This window comes from Heterocephalus glaber, unplaced genomic scaffold (genome assembly GCF_053883595.1).
Source record: "Heterocephalus glaber isolate CG9 unplaced genomic scaffold, H.glaber_assembly_v1.0 deba00001141, whole genome shotgun sequence".
NCBI lineage: Eukaryota > Metazoa > Chordata > Mammalia > Rodentia > Bathyergidae > Heterocephalus > Heterocephalus glaber.
This window is the reverse complement of record NW_028258201.1, coordinates 2706301-2723295: the sequence shown is the minus strand read 5'-3', so window position 1 is coordinate 2723295 and position 16995 is coordinate 2706301. Positions and strand designations below refer to the sequence as shown.

Sequence of the window (16995 nt, the reverse complement as noted above, 5' to 3'; positions counted from 1 at the left end):
ATTTGGACACGTTCTCCCTCACCCCAGTGTGGACCAACTGCCAAAAGCTGTGTGTAGGGTCAGCTGAAGCCCCACCCAGTATCTTTCGTGACCAGTAGTAGGGACACGTCAGCTTCACTGGCATAAGAAATGCCCAGCACATTAGCAAAGCATGGTGCTGGGTGGGTCCGTGGATGACTGGCATGTAGATGATCAGCAAATGAAGCCAGGAAGATCCACCCTAGATGTGGGGGCAACAACCAATAGGATTGTAGCTTGGATGGAATGGAAAGGGAAAGAAGGAACCCTCCCGATGTGACGTTTGCTGCTGTTGCCTTTGGACTTCGGTCTCCAGGTCTCCCATTTCTCCAGCCTCCAGCGCAGACTTGGGAGCTTCCAGGCCTTCGACCTTGGACTGGAGCTGCATCCTTATCCCCCTGGTTCTGTGGCTGCCACCACCTTGGGCCAAGCGGCTCCTGGGTCCTCCAGGTCTCAGGGTACCAACAGTCTGGTGGACTCTCCTGCCTCAGATCTTGTAACCTCTGTAACCTACCCCACCCATCCCCATGCCTGATTACACAGATTTTTCTACCGATTCTGTTTCTCTAGAGAACCATCATGCACCCTCTGATCCTGTACGCCTCAAGAGCAACCTCCAGTACCCAAACCTACTGCACCCCTACTCCAGCTCCGACCGCTTCCAGGGACCAGACCAAGACTACAGCAATCTCAACTACCAGCACGCAGCAACCATGCAACTCTCAGAGGTGACACCAAACAAAAGAAGCTGGACACAGACGAGCACATCTTGTCTCCAGGATGCTCGGCCACAGGCCAAGCTGGTCCATGATCCCAGCAGTCCAGACATGGCTGGGGTGTTACCTGGTCAGGGGCCTGCGGGAGCCTCCTGGGATGCTGGAAGCATGGTCTCTTCCATGGTCACTGATGTGTGTGTGTGTGTGTGTGTGTGTGTGTTTGTGTGTTATTCCTCAATTTAAAAACTACCAAGCGGGGTGTGGTGGCGCACACCTATAATCCCAGCACTCGGGAGGCTGAGGCAGGAGGATCACCTTGAGTTCCAGGCCAGCCTGGGCCACATAGTGAGTTCAGGGCCAGCCTGAACTACAAAGGGAGGACCTGGCAAAGAAAAAACAAAACAAAACAAAAACCCAAAGCCCAGAACCCTGGCCTGTGAAGTAAGAAAATGCTAATAGGCAGCGGGCTTGGGAAGCCCCTAGCTGGGGTCCAGGATGTGAAGAGACACTGGGGGCAACTGAACCTGGGCCCCACGCAGGAAGAGAGGCCCAGCCAGGCAACCTCGGAGGGCCACACACTGGGGTGGCAGCAGGTGGGGTGGAACCAGGGCGGCCGAGGGCGCTGCACCCCCTGTTAGGTCTCAGGGAGAGGGCTGGGGTGCAGCTCAATGGCTGCAACTGCTTAGCAAGTGTAGGGCCCTGCGTTCCACCTCCAGCACCGCAAAAAGGGAAAGGGAAAAAGCGAGTGATCTTAGGGGAGGGAGGAAGAGGACCAGCGGGCGGCAGTGTCACCTCCTTGCTGCGTGGCCTTGCCGCGGCCCCTCCCGTCTGGAGTCCTCCTTGCGGCTGGAGAGCTGGACTGGCCAGAGGCTGGGTCCTTTCTGTGAACAGACATCTCTACCTCTCACTTCTGCGGCTGGGAAGCCCAAGACCAGGGAGCCAGGCAAGGGAAGGCCAAGTCACTGCCGCTGTGGTAAGGAGCCGCTTCCACTGGCTTGGACCGCCCACCTCCGGGGAACGGAGGCACCAGGAGGGTCTCGGGACAGAGGCAGAGGCCGCACCCAGAGGACACCTCTCAAAAGTCGACGTTAACTGAAGAGCTCTCCATGCTAGAAACAAAACTTCCATTGAGATAAACCCGCAAACTTCCACACAAAGAAACAAACAAAAGCAGAAACCCGAGAAGACAGCCAACAAAATACCTCCAAAAGCTCCCAACAACCCCAAAGTTGACCCATGGGGCATCCAAGGGCATCCAAAAGCCTCACACCTGAATTACCCAAAACGGTATTGGGAGAAAACAAAACAGATCAGTGAGGCAAAATCATCAGCGACTACAGAAGACACGAATGAAGAGACCGAAGAGCTAAACAAAATGATGTGAGACATGCGTGCCCAGGATTGGGTCCTTAGTCGGCTCCAAATCGAAATCCAGATTCAAACTTCTGTGGAAAGCACGGGCAGCAGAAGTGACCAAGGTGAGGATGGAGTCTCGGAACTAGAAGACAGGGCTGCTGTCAGTGGCCAGTCAATGAGAGAGCCCACAGACCCGCTGAGGCCCAGGGCTGCCCTGGCCAGCAGGTCACTCCCACCCCACGCCCCGTTTCTCCGCTGCCAGCGGGAGGAGGCACCGACTTCACACAGCGGCTGGGAGAACTCTGAGGAAGACAAACGGCTCCCAACCCCTGCACCCGCCTGGCTCAGCTGACCGGCATCCGAAGTGGCTGAGGAAGGGGAGCGGCTACCGACAGCACCCGCGGGCCACCCAGCCTCTGGTCCCCTGTACCCTACCACGAGGGGTTCCTGCTGCCTCCCCATGACCTGGGCCCCTGCTCACAGACCCCTCTCTCGGGCACGAAGGGAGACTCCTGCTGTCATTCCTCACATTTAAGAGAAAAATGTCCCCCAGACCGCTGGGGCCCTCAGCTCCCCCGCCAGGCTCAGCCCTGCCGGGCACGGCTGGCCAGTGCTCCCTGCCTCCACCTCCCCACAGAGCCACTGCCAATGCCAAGGCCGGTGCCACTGACAGCGACAGGTCACTTTCCAGGCCTCCTGCTGGCCGGCCACCCCTCCCCCTGACACACAGGGCCTCCCGGTTCCCCAGGCCCCAGCCTCCACCATGCCTCTCGCCTCTGGGTCCCTAAGTGAGCCCCGCACGCCGGGTTGGGCCAGGCCCCTGCTCTTCCCATCCACCTGGTCCTTGGTTATTCATCCGGGGCCCTGGCCTCAAATACCCCACTAAGACGAGTGTGATCCAATGCAGTGAATGTTTCAATACATACTTTTCAAATGTATTGCAATAAAAGACACATTGCCCCCAGTCCCCCTCAGAACCCTCCCCCTCACGTCAAACACCTTCATCCCATCATTCTTGCCACTTTCGGGAGCACTTGTGAAGTCCTCTTTCATAGGTGTCTCCCGTTCCACTGTCACGGCCGCCTCCACGTCCTGAACCAATTCAAAATGTTTCCCTGCCGTGGGGATTTGGTTTGGGGAGGAGCCAGAAGTCACACAGAGGCAGATAAGGTGACCAAGGGGGATGAGGACACGGTGATGTATTTATGAGCCTGCATCTCCACCGGACGGCGCTCGGCAGCAGCATTCACTGTTTTTTATCGCACCTCATAAAGACCCCCACGAAAGAGGATGTCCAGAGCTGCTGCAGAAAGTGGCGAGAATGATGGGATCAGTCGTTCCAGGTGAGGGGGTAGATTCTGAGGGGGAGTCATAGCAATGTGCCTTTTTTTATTTTACTTTTTCGAATTTAACCATTCACTGTACTTCCAGCCCTGAGTCTGCTACCCACTCTACCCTCGCCAATCCACCTCCTCCAGGGTCCTGTCTGGATATGAGTCTGGCCACCCAAATGGGACAGGCCCACACTGAGTGCTCCTGAGCCTGCTCCCGGCCGGTCTCCTCTGCATCAGGACACGACGGCCCTGTCCCCTGCTCACTCAGGCCCCTTTCCCTCGGTCCACATCACACGGACACTCCGTTCACCTGGCACAGCCTCCCGGCAGCCTCCCTGCCTCGGTTCTTGCCCTACGTGGATTTGCCAGATGTGAACACAGTGATAACACATCCCAGCCCCGCCCAAGGCCCCAGTGACTCATCTTTCACTGAGGAGAGACCCCCCCATAGTGTCAGCGGCCTGCAGGCGGCTCAGGGGGGCTCCCACCTGTTGACTTATCCCCCCTCCAAATACTCCTTGCCAGGCCCACTGTCCTTCCTGGTGGTCCTCAAGCACAGATAGCTCCTTACTACCTCAGGACCTTTGCATTTGCCACATCTGTGCCAGGTGGCTCTTCTCCTAATACCCACAGAGCTTGTCCCTGTAAGACTTATGGAAAGCCTTTGTCAGAGCCTTAAGACTATGAGCTGTGCCCCTGACCTTCCGCTTCACCCCATCTAAAACCACCAGCCCCTCATCCTTTACCTCTGCTTTATCTTGCCTGTGTAATACTTTTTCCTAACTCATAGATTTTACTTTTTAGGCCAGTGTTAGAGTCACAGCAAATTGGAGCAGGAGGGCAGAGAGCTCCCATACCGACCCCTCCCACCGCCACAAGCCCAGCCTCCCCTGCCCACAGCGCCCAAACAAGGGCAGCATACTAGTGAGTGAACAACCCTGCAGAGCCCAAGGCCTCTGAGCTCCTCTGTGCTGCTCTCGTTCTGCCTCCTGCCCACCACCGAGCCTATCATGGTCCCCACCATTCTTTTCCATAGCGTCACCCAGCTGGAGTCCCAGAGTACAGTGTCCACATTGGCTTCTTTTACTTAGAACATGCAGGTAAGGTTCTGCCATGTCTTTTGGGGCTGCATAGCTTATTTCTTTTTTCCTGTTTTGTTTTGTTTTTTGTTTTTTTGGAGACAGAGTCTTGCTATGTAGTTCAAGCTGGCCTTGAGCTATGTAGCCCAGGCTGCATCAGACTCACAGTGATCTTCCTGCCTCAGCCTCCCAAATGCTGGGATGACCCTTGTGTGCCACCACGCCTGCCGACAGCACGTGTCTTCTGAGCACTTAGTCCACTGCCTGGATGGACCGCAGTTTATTTAACTACTCACCTATTGAAGGACACCTCAATTGCTTCTAAACTTTGGCAACGAGACTGTCTCAAAAAAAAAAAAAAAAAAACAAAACCAAAAAGGAGGAGTGGAAAGGAAATCAGGGACTCAGCTGGCCCACAGCCGTGACGAAGCTGGGCCACATGGACCTGGAAGCCACTTCTCTCCCCTGTCCCTCAGCGACCCCCAGGTGAGCGGTGAGGCAGGTCTGGTGCCTACAGTGCAGTTTCTCTAAGGCTTCTGGGCAATGGAGTCCTCAGCGTCTGTAGGATTCGAAGTCTATGCTCAGCACCTGGACTGCAGGGTCTCAGCACATTCCTCACCTGGGGGTCCACGGCGAAAGGCAGGAACCCATAAAAGAACAAATTATAGCTCTAAAGAGACTTTCATATCTAGAACAAATAACTAAAAATTCAACAACAAGAAGTCACACCAGGTGTGATGGCTCACACTTGTAATCCCAGCACTCTGGGAGGCTGAGGCAGGAAGATTTCAAATTTGAGTTCCACCAGGGCAATTTAGTGACTTAGCAAGATCCCACATCAAAACATCAAAAGGGAATGTAGGGCCAGGGATTTAGCTCAATGGCACCACAACTGCCTTGAAAACACAAGGTCCTGAGTTTGATCCCTGGTACCAAAAAAAAAAAGAGAATGTAGCTTAGCACAAAGCCCCTGAATTCAACCCTCAGTACCACAAAAATTAATAAACTAGTGCATGGGAGCACACACCCAGCACTCGAGAAGCTGAAACAGGAGGATCCCCATGAGTTCGAGATCAGCCTGGGCTACATAGTGAGTTCCTAGCCAGCTTGAAATACATAGCAAGGGGGCCGGGGATTTAGCTCAGTGGTTTCACTGCCTGCTGCGCAAGCACAAGGACCCAAGTTCAATCCCTGGTACCAAAATAAATAAATTAAATAAATAAAATAAAAAAGGGCCGGGGATTTAGCTCAGTGGTTCTGCCGCCTGCCTCACAAACAGAAGGACCTGAGTTCGATCCCCGGTACCAAAAGAAAAAAAAGAAATACATAGCAAGACCCTGTCTCTAAAAAAACCAAATAAATAAATAAATGTTACATAATTAAAAATTGAGCAAAGAATATGAAAAGACATTTCTTCAAAGAAGAGGTATAGGGCTGGGGATTTAGCTCAGTGGTTCTGCCCTTGCCTGGAAAGCCCAAGGTCTGGACTTTGATCATGGCTACCAAAAAAACCCCAAAAAACAAAGAATAATGGCTTCAGCTGGGTGTGGTGACACACGCCTATAATCCCAGCACTCGGGAAGCTGAGGCAGGAGGATTGATTACAAGATCAAGGGCAGCCTGCACTGGGTAGTGTGTTCAAGGCCAGCCTGGACTATGTGGCAAGAACCTGTCTCAAACACACACACACACACACACACACACACACACACACACACACAATAATGGCCTCAAATACTAAAGCACACAATTTATTTTTTAAATGTATAATAATAAAAACACCTAAATCTTTTGGTTTTTGAGACAAGGTCTCATTATGTAGTTCAGGCTGGCCTTTCACTATATATGCCAGGCTGGCCTCCAACTCATAGCGATCCTCCTGCCTCAGCCTCCCAAGTGCTGGGGCTATAGGCTTTTGCCACCACACCTGGTTCAAAAAATCTAAATCTTAATAAAAGCCCTGAAAAGTCTGCTAATGCCCATAGCTGCAGTAACGCCCACCACCGAGGGCTGTGCAGCAGCTCAGGAATGCATGGACTGTGGCAGAGGACCCAGGATTCCCTAAGGTGGACGCCACACGCCCTGGGCCTTGTGTTCCCGGGACTCAGCAGCATCTTCCACCAGAGCCACTGCTGTGGTTCCTCGCGAGGGCCTGGGGCCCAGTGGGCCGAGCCGGAGGTGGTGGCACTTGACGAGGGGCCTGTGGCAGTGCCAGGCGGCCGTGGGGTCTCCAGGATCCGAGTCCATCCGGGCACAGGGCGCTCCAGAGCGCAGCCCCGCCTCCTGCATCTGTCCAGGGCGTGGTCACCGCTGTGAGGCCATCGGCCACGTCCCCACTGAGGCAGCGAGGCCAGCACCGTGTCCTTGAGGATCCGGAACCGTGACTATGCAATCCTCTGTCTGCACGACACACCACACCTGCCGGCGCTTTCACTATGACAACAAAACCTGGGCGCACACAGCCAAAATCCGGACACAGCCCGGATGCGGGAATGGAGGACTCTACTCGGTGCAGAGGGAGGTGCTGCAGGGCCCTGGGCAGGTGCTGGGGAAAAGACAGGGCCAACAGAGTGCTTGCCTAGCATGAGAGGCCCCAAGTTCAATCCCCAGGAGCACAAAAAAGAAAAAAACAAAAAGCCAAGAAGAAAATGTTAATAGAAAACCAGTGGTGATGGCACACATCTGTAATCCCAGTGCTAGGGAGACTGAGGCAGGAGGATCTCGGGGAGCTCCAGGCCAGCCGGGGCTACACAGTGAGTTCAAGGCAGCCTGGACCATACAGCAAGACCCTGCCTTAAAAAAACAAAAAAGCCGGGCTTAAAGGAATACATAGTTCCATTAATCAAAATTCAAAAAAAGGGCTGGGGATTTAGCTCAGTGGCACCACACCTGCCTTGCAAGTGCAAGGTCCTGAGTTCAATCTCTGGTACCAAAGAAAAAAAAGAGAGAACCCTTTGGGCTTGTGGTAGGGAAGGGCCTGGGCTGTTAGGGTTGTGACACTGATTTTGGGGGGGGGGGTTGTTTTTTTCGGTACCAGGGATCGAACTCAGGACCTTCCCCTTGTGAGGCAGGCAGTGGCACCACTGAGCTAAATCTCCAGCCCCCTGGGGTTTTTTTAAACCTAGATGATAGTCACTTGGATTTTGGCTTTTTATTAATTTGCTCAAATGTATAACCTATTTTATGCGCTTTTATATTTTAAAAATGGAAAAACAGCCGCGGCCACCTTTGGAGGTTGCTAGAGCATCAACTTATTTCTCTAAGAAGCAATGAAAGACTGAGCCAGGAGAGGTGGTGCATGCCTGCAAGGCAGGAGGGTCTGTGAGTTCAAGACCAACCTGGACTACACAGCGAGACCCTGCAGAGAGAGAGAGAGACAGACAGAGAGGAGGAGGAGGAGGAGGAGGAGGAGGAGCAGGAGGCAGGACTGGAGCTTTGGTCCTGCTGTGTCAGGTCTCAGAATAGCAATGCAGATGAAGAAAGCTCTTTGTGAGCCCAGCTAATAAAAGCAAACAAAACGACCAAATTGGAACAATCACCATCTGGTGAGGGGGAGCATGATGGAAAGTGGGGTGGCACGGCTGGCAGCGCTCTTGGGGCTCCGCTGGCCCCAAACCCCCCTGGGATCCCTGGCGAGTGGGCCGCTGAGGACTGTGCAGCCCGTCCAGAGTCCGAGTTCGGGCAGGGGGCTCCCAGGCTTGGGGACCAGGCTGCGCCCGGCCTACACGGCCCCAGCACAGCTCGCCAGGAGCAGAGGGGCCTGGGGGACAGCAGGGGCCCCACCCAAGGGATCCCCACCTTCACGTCCTGTAGGTGGCAGTTCTGCACCTCTGTTTCTCCCCATCAGGGCTGAACGCTGCTGTGATTTGTTGCCCCCCCACAGCCTCGCCAGGCCCCTGAGCCAAGCCAGCTTTGCAGCTCGAAAGCCAGCTGGTGCCCAGGCAGGGGAGGGCGCGGGGCCACAATGCCCAGGCCCCACAGGACGGCAAGAGGCTCAGCCACTTGGGGCGCAACACGGAACAGGAAGGGACAGGGCCGGGGAGGGTCAGGGGCCTCAGAGGTGCCCGCCTGGGGCGCGGCCAAGTGGGGCAGGCAGATGGCAGTGGTCACCCAACACCTGGGGGCCGGCGGGGTGGCAGCCCGGTGTCCGATGGAGCTGCTGATGGAGGTGACACCGATACCCTGTGAGGGAGGGCACCAGGCGGGGAGGGCAGCAAGTGGGGAGAGCCGAGGCCTGAAGCTGGGGAAGGGGCCCGGGGTGCGGCCTTGCTGGAATACGCACACCGCTGTTCAACTGTTCAACATGAGGAAAGCGGGAGAGGGGCCAGCGCTCAGCTCACAGAGGGCCGGGAAGAATCCGAGTGCCGCCAGCCTAGCCCTCGCGTGCAGCCTTGAGCTCAGCTCGGCCCAGAGCCTCAGTTTCCAGTCTGTGAAATGGGCGTGGGACGGGGCGCACAGGGGCGGGGCAGCGCTGTCCCCCCTCCGGGATCCCTGGCTGGGCCGCAGAGGTTGGCTCCCAGAAGTAGCTGCAGCCAGCGCACCCCATGGGGATGCCCGGGAGGAAGACGCCCAGGGGCGCTTGCTGTAGGGCGCTGGAGCCTGGCACAACCTTCCCACCCCACGAGCAGGCCGGCCACAGACCATGCGCCCAGAAGCCCTGCTCAGCCCTGCTCCTGGGACCGGAAGTGCCATGGGCCCCGCCCACCCACCTGCCCTTCCTTCAAACAGCTCAGAGCAGCCAGGGAGGGGGCAGAGAAGAAACCAACCAACAGGGTTACAACGTGGGGATGTGCACTAGGAGGAAGCCCACCCAGAAGGGAGAACGGAGGGGCAGATTTAGACGGGACAGCCTGGGAAGGCCTCTCCCCAGGCGTGCGCAGGCAGAGATGTCAATGTCATAGACAGGAGGAAGAGCAGTGCAAAGGCCCTGGGGCAGGATGTTGGATATGTTCTAGAAATTACTCAGGTCACATGGGGCTGATGGGCTGTTACAGGGCTTTTGGGGGGGCACCTTGGGGATTGAACCCAGAGTGCTAAGCTACACCCTCACCTTTTTAAAAAATTATTTTTAAACTGCTATTCAAAAATATTGGCTTAGGCCGGGGGTTTAGCTCAGTGGCACCACACCCATCTCTCAAGCACAAGGTCCTGAGTTCAATCCCCGGTACCAAAAAAAAAGGAATTATGACCTCAGCTAAAATAAAATGTTTAACATGTTATAAATAAATACATAAGTAAATAAATACATAATTTTTACTTTGGTTTGTTTGTTTTTGGATTTTTTGGTACCGGGGATTGAACTCAGGACCTTACGCTTTCGAGGCAGGCACAGTGTCACTGAGCTAAATCCCTGGCCCCAATTATTTTTACTTTGAGACAGGGTCTCACTAAATTGCCCAGGCTGGCCTCAAACATCCAATCTTCCTGCCTCAGCCTCCTCAATAGCTAGGATTAGAGACATCCATGACACCTAGCTGTTGTAGGACTTTTTGGAGGGTTTTTTTGGTACCAGGGATTGAACTCGGGTCCTTGCGCTTGCGCAGCAGGCAGCGAAATCACTGAGCTAAATCCTCGGCCTTTTTGTAGGACTTTTTAATTTTATTCTGAACGACAGTGAAGTCACAGAAGAAGGTGATCGGAGGAGGAATAAATAAAACAAAAATAAAACCACAGTGTGTGGACAGGTCCGAGCCCTGGCCCAGTCCTCCTGGGAGACTTCTAACACTGCCACACTGATCCCGTGTGCCCGGCTAGCTCTGCCTCCTGCGAGCAGTGCCCCCCAAGTGGACACCCCATCACAATTTGGATCTGAAGGGTGAGTTCTTCCCAGGCCCCTGCCAGAAAAGAGCTCTCCTGATGCAGATGTTCAGTCCCGGGGGATTAACCTCATTCAGTGACCCCACGCCTGACCATCAAATCCACCTGAACAAAGGAGTGAACTCATTCTGTCCTCTCCAAACCCACAAAAGGGAGCTGCTCTCCAAGTGGCAGCAGAAACAGGTGACAGAGCCAAAACTGAAGCGTCTCACTGACGTCTACAAATGAACACCGTTACCAGTCCACACAGTCATCCAAGACGCCTCCCCACCAGGCAGCAGAGAAGCACAGTGGCCACATAGAGTCAGTGCAGATGGAGGACACCGGGACAGGCTGATGATTTCGAATAAATGGCAAAGGCTTGGTGCGTTAGGGACTGAGCCCAGCCAGGGCCCTGGTGAGCTAAGGCGTGGGCTTCACCCTGAGCTACACCACCTGTCTCCTCTGGGACGAATTTTTGGTGTCTGTGGGCTGTTTTGTTGTGGTCTGCTCTGTATGGTGGCACTGGGGATTGAACCCAGGGCCTTCATGGTGAGTTCAATCCCCAGCCCTTTTTTACTTTTTATTGTTTGTTTGTTTGTTTGTGGTACTGGGGATCAAACTTAGGACCTTGTGCTTGCAAGGCAGGCATGGTGCCACTGAGCTAAATCCCCAGCCCTACTTTTTACTTATTCGTTTATTTTATTTATTTATTTTTTGGTACTGGGGATTAAACTCAGGACCTTGCGTCTGCAAGGGAGACAAGGTGGCACTGAGCTAAATCCCTGGGCCTACTTTTTATTTTTGAGACAAAATTTCCCGGGCTGTCCACTGCAGAAATCAATGTGGACATTCCTCAAAAAACTAAAACTAGAAGTTCCCTTTGATCCAGCTATTCCCCTTCTTGGTATCTTCCTGGAAGAATTAAAAGCATCATACCACAGTGATATATGCATACTTATGTTTATAGCGGCACAGTTTATAATAGCTAAATCTTTTTTTTTTTTTTTTGGTACCAGGGATCGAACTTGGGTCCTTGCACTTGCGAGGCAGGCGGTGGAACCACTGAGCTAAATCCCCGACCTATAATAGCTAAATCTTGGAAACAGCCCAAATGCCCATCAATTGATGAATGGATAGAGAAAATGTGGATTTTTATATACAATGGAGTACTACTCTGCCATAAAGAAGGATGAGCTTGATACATTTATAGCTAAATGGATGGACCTTGAGACTATACTCTAAGTGAAATAAATCAGACACACATGTTTAAATACTGCATTGTTTCTCTGCTGTGAGAAACTGAGATGGAAATAAGGACTAAAATATATAATAGATACTGGGAAAAGGGAAGAAAATGTTCAAATGGAAAGGGGAACAAGGGAGGAGAGAAGGAAGGAAGAAAAAATTGAAAATAGAAGGAAAAATTGGAAACAAAACATTTGTACATGGGGGAGGGGGGAGGGGGAAAAAAGAGGTGGGATGTATCATGTACAGGTGCAAATTCCCTACAATGAATGTTATCATTATGTATGCCTAAAATGTACCAGTAAAGGTATGCTATAAAAAAAATAATAATAAACTGCCCAGGCTAGGCTCAAATTTACAGTCCTCCTGGCTCAGCCTCCCAGAGTGCTGAGATTACAAGCCTGTGCCACCATGCTTGATTTCAGGGCACATCTTTTTTTCCTTCAGTACAAGTATGTCCTATGTACTATTTGGGACACACTTATACTAAAAAATAATGAAAATGCATTTGTTGTTCACCTGGAACTTCAACTTTCCTGGGCACCCCACGTTTCCCTGGCCAGCCCACCCCAGCCCCAGCCAGCATCTCCTGCATCAGGTGAGGTCTAAGTGGTAGCCCCGGCCCCTCGGCCCTCCTAGCCTGCAGGGTCTCAAGTATGCAGTCTCCGGAGCCCCCACCCCACAGCTCCGCCCCCACTGACCCCGGGCTTCCTGGCCTGAGAGTCCCTGGGTCCTTTCAGTTCCTCCTGCTCATCCCTGTGGGAGTGGGGACAGTACCCCCTTCCGGGGCTGCCAGCAAGCCACTCTAGCCCCACTGCCCTGCCTCCTGCCCCCATCTGGAGGGAGGCCCTGCACCCCCACTTCAGGTTGTCCACAGCAAACACTGATCACTTTGACAATAAGAAAAAAATAATTGCTGGGCATGGTGGTGCACACCTGTAAATCTGGCACTGGGGAGGCTGAGGCAGGAGGATTGCCACGAATTCAAGGCCAGCCTGGGCTACACAGCGAGACCCCATTTAAAAAAAAAAAGCTTTTTTTTTCTCTAAGAAAATTGTAAAGCCAAATCAAGAAGCCCTCTTCCTATGTGTTCAGCCTCCTCCTCAGCGCCTACACCTGCTTGTCCCCCCATTCGGTGGCCTCCCTTACCCTTATGCCCTTCTAGTCCCCGGTCCCCGCCAGTCCTGGCCGCTTTCACTTCCCCCTTGTGGCTCCCCCACCCACACATCCCGCTGACACCTGCAGTTCCTGACCAAGGTCCTCACAGTCTGGTCTCCTACCTGGAGAAGAAGATGCTGAACATGACCTGAGATGGGAGGGGACCGACAGCACCTCAGTCCACTGGGACAAGGCGGGGTTCCCCTGTGCTCAGCCCTGGGCACACTGGGAACAGGACTCGGGCCTTGAGCTCTTGGACTGCACAGCCAGGGAGACGACAGTCAGAAGCCGGAGAGGACATGTGTGTCCCAAGGGGAGGCCACAGGTGTGAGGGGGGCGATTTGTGATCCCATGCCTGGGAAGCTTCTGGAAGGGGAAGCCCCCAGAGAGGGTGGGTAGGGGCCTGTGCAGGTGGGAGAGGGTGGCTTGGCGGAGGAACTGAGCAGCTCAGCAGCTGGGGAGAGGGGCTGGGGCTGGGAGAGGACAGAGCCGCTCAGGGGACTATGTGGGTGTCAAAGGAGCAACAAGGGCGGGAAAAGCCCTGCAAACGTTGACCTCCTTCACAGATGAAGTCCCTGGCTGGCACAGCCCAGGGGACGGCCCCGCCGCCGACCTGGGCCAGGAAACCGCTCTGGGCTCACTGCAAGCCCCGATAGGCTGAAGAGCCAGGCGTGGGTCTGCCCAGCCCTGAGGCTGCCCCGACTCTCCCCTCAGGGGCAGGGACAGAGGCAGCGGCCCCAGTCAGAGCACAGTGCCCAGGGAGGAGGCCCCAACCCAGTGGACAGAGGACAGAGGGACATCCAGGCTGGACCAGGACCCTCACACTAGGGCCCACAGGACCCTCTGGGAGCCTCCTCCCGTCGGCCCCAGGCTAGGAAGGCCTCCTGGGAACTGCCGGTTGGGGCAGCAGTTTGGTCCGGGGAGTAGAAGGAAGACCCAAGAGGGGGCTCACTGCACCCTTCAGGTCCCCCCACTCGTTCCATCAGTCATTCATTCTGCACAATTCACTCGGTGCCAAAGCCCAACCAGGTGGAAACAGATGAACCGGGTCCCAGCCTGAGGGCACTCAGTCTAGAGGGCGACAGACAGACAGACAGACATAAATAACCCAGCCGCAAGGCAGACATAAATAACCAGGGAAGTGGCCTGGGGGGTGGTTTGTGAGCGAGAGGTGACCTGGCCTTGGGTAGGGAACAGCGCTCCCCGAATCACCGACGGAGGGTCGGTTTGCACCCCTGCGGTGATGCCTTCTGGTTGCCACACGTGTCACCGCCCGTGTCAGAGCCAGGCTGTGGGGTACAGAACAGCTGGGCATCCTCTAGCCAAGCCCTGGCCCTTGCCACTGCGCCCTCCACACCCTGATGACCCCGTAGGGCAAAGCCAGCCTCCTGTAGGGCAAACCCAGCCAGCGGAGGGCTCCGACCTGCTGCAAAGGGCTGGGGCTCTCAGGGCAGGGCAGGGCAGGGCAGGGCAGGGCAGGCCATCCCCACTCCAGGCCGGGCTGCGGCACCTGCGGCCTCCTCCTCTCCGCCGCGGGGGAGGGGTGGGCCGACAGGAGGAGGCGCCGAACCCCGAGTGTGACCAGCAGCCGGCGGCAGCTGCTCGCTGTGTGTCTCCCAGCCCACTCTGGTCTGGAAATAGCCCGAGCCCACCCCCCAGCTGGTACCAGGAGCGGCTCCCCCAGCTCCAGCTTCCCAAGGAACTGCTCCTGCGCTTCCCGGGAAAGGCCTAGGCGCCAGCCCCCACCCCAGGGCCCGCGCGGGCCACCTCGGCGCTGCCTGGGTGATGCCCCGGCCGCCCGCGGGGACAGCCCCATCTTGACGCCGGCGCCCACCCGCACCCTCCGCCCGGACCCTACCTGGGCTCAGGGGCGCCGGGCACCATCGGCGGCGCGAAGCGAAGCGGGCGCCCGGCCCGGCCTCAAGCCCGGACGGCTTCCCGGGGGAGGAGGACGCCGAGGCCGGGGTTGCTGCGGCCACCACGTCGGTGTCTGGCTGTCGCGGCAGCTGCGGGGGGAGGAGGAGGAGCGAGGCCGGAGGGCCAGGGAGCGGGAGGCGGTGCCGAGCGAGCGCAGCGCAGATTAGGGGCGCGGCTTCAGCCAATGGCGGCGCGCGGTGGCGCAGGTGGCGCCTGCTGAGCGGCGAGATCGGCTTAGCGGAGCTTGGGGGGTCCCCTCCTGTGGGTGGGAGGGAGCTCTGGAGCGACTACCCCTCCACCACCCCCGCCCCGGGCCCCCACGAAGCAGAGTCCCAAACCCCCAGGCCATCGGTCCCGCTGGACCTGCTGCCACCAAGGCAGGCCCCGGCCATCTCTTTGGGACCCTCTGGGGTTAGGGGGGCCTTCATCCAAATGCTTTGAACCCTAAATGCTTCCCAGAGCCGGGGCACTGCACTGGGGCTTCAAGCGGGTGAGTAGGTCCCTCTGGGACCTGTTGTGCACGAAGGATAAATCTCTGCCCCCCAGGGAAGACAAATGTTCCATACTGGCAGAATAAGCAGGGCTTAGAACTCCAGGACCCTGGAAGGCTGAGGCAGGAGGATTGCAAGTTGGAGCCCAGCTGGAGCTCCATAGAGACCCTGCCTTAACAAAACCCCAAATTTTAGCAGTACAGGATTGTATTTCACAGAGGTGTGGATGAAGCAGAAGAACAGAGAAAGGGAAGGAACAGGGGAGTGGGAGGTCAGGCCAGGCTGGATCTAACCCTGCAAGGGTGAGGGCTGGGGTGGAGGCTGAACATGACCCACGGTAGCCATGTGGGTTCTGTTTGCCACAGACCACACCGCTCCCAGTTGTCCCTTGAGCTGGTCACATGTTTCTGGGTCCTGATCTCCCTCTCCTGAGGTACTGAAATGCACAACCCCAGGCGCACAGTCTCTGACCCCTGACTGCAAGCTGGGCATTGGAGCCCAGGAGGACTCAGCACCCGTAGTCAAGGCCAGGGGACAGGTCCTACCCAAAGGATGACAGGACTGCCAAAGACCACGTCCTCGAGAAGATGAGGGCTCTGGGTGGGGCATCTGGGAAGGCTTCCTGGAAGAGGCAGCCTTTCCGTAGGGTGCTGAGCAACAGCTGAGATTCTGACTAGCCAGGCAGGGGCCAAGCCAGGGGACAGTTGGCAGGAGGCCGGGGCTGGGGTCCTGGAGCAGATCTGGAATCCTGCACCCCAGCCTGCCACTTCCCATCAGCCCAGGAGGAGGTGGGGAGAGAGTTTGGGGGAGGGGCACAGCATCCCCCCACCCCTGATGGATGCTTCTGGGCTTCAGCCTGCTCCCTGCTTTAATACCTGAGGGGCAGGTTACTCAGTCAGTCAGTCTGCCTGAGTCCCGTGTCTGGAAAGCGGTCACACATGGCACCTCCCTCGCAAATCTAGGTGAGCCAGTTAGCACAGGAAGTGCTCGAGTGGGGCGGTTGTGATGGGATGATGATGATGATGATGATGTGATAATTATTTATTTATTTTGGTTTTTTGAGACAAGGTCTCACTATATACTTCAGGCTGGCCTCAAGCTTGCAGAAATACTCCTGCCTCAACCTCCTAATCAATAATTACATTTACTTCCTAGGGTTATTTGAATTAGACAAGAATGTAAGGTACTTAGCATGGTGCCTGGTATCTACTAAAGGTACAAAAACTGGGACCTAGAATTATAATCATGAACTACATGCACCCCTGAGTCCTCTCCCCTTTCTGGTCGGCCACAGAGCTGTGAATCTGCCCTCTCTGGACAGAACCATCCTAGCCCGAGAGCAGCTAGGGCGGCTGGAGCAGAAAGCCTCCCCCCACCCCAGCTCTCTCATGTCAGCCTGGCTCAGGGTTTTCTCCAGGGCTTTGACGCCGATGAACTAGAACCCAGCACAGATGAGTCTTAAAAAGGAGCAAAGTTCAGCGCGTGGGACACTCTGAAGGGGACACTCTGAAGAGGACATTCAGTGTCCCCTGGCAGCCACCCCTCCGGGGGAGGGAGGGGGAACCCACAGGGGGAGAGAAACCGAGGCTGGAGGCCTGAGGATGGAGCAGGCAGAAGCAGGAGTGAGCTGGGCTGTGGCTAGGATCGAATTCAGACCAAGCAGCCAGCAGCTGGGAGAAAAACAAGGGTGACACACACGCGCACACACACACATGCACGTACACGCACACACGCATACACACACACACCTGCCCTGGGTAATCCAAAATAAAATGCTATTTCAGGAAGCGACACCAAACTTCCACGCTCCCTAAAATTAAACCAGCTTCCTTGTAGACCTGATTGCAAAACTTGGGTTCTCGGAGATGCTTCCGCTCAGGTG

The 16995-nt window shown here is 55.5% G+C and overlaps 1 protein-coding gene across 2 annotated transcripts in view; it reads right to left on the bottom strand.

Annotated features, from left to right (window-relative positions):
* Pacsin1 (protein kinase C and casein kinase substrate in neurons 1) overlaps nucleotides 1–14701 on the bottom strand; it is a 38715-nt gene extending 24014 nt beyond the window's left edge. For both annotated transcript variants that reach the window (XM_087210495.1, XM_004846741.3), the window contains exon 1: nucleotides 14564–14701. The gene's annotated coding sequence lies outside the window, so the exon portion shown is untranslated. The remainder of the gene's footprint in view (nucleotides 1–14563) is intronic.
* Between the last annotated feature and the right edge of the window lie 2294 nt (nucleotides 14702–16995).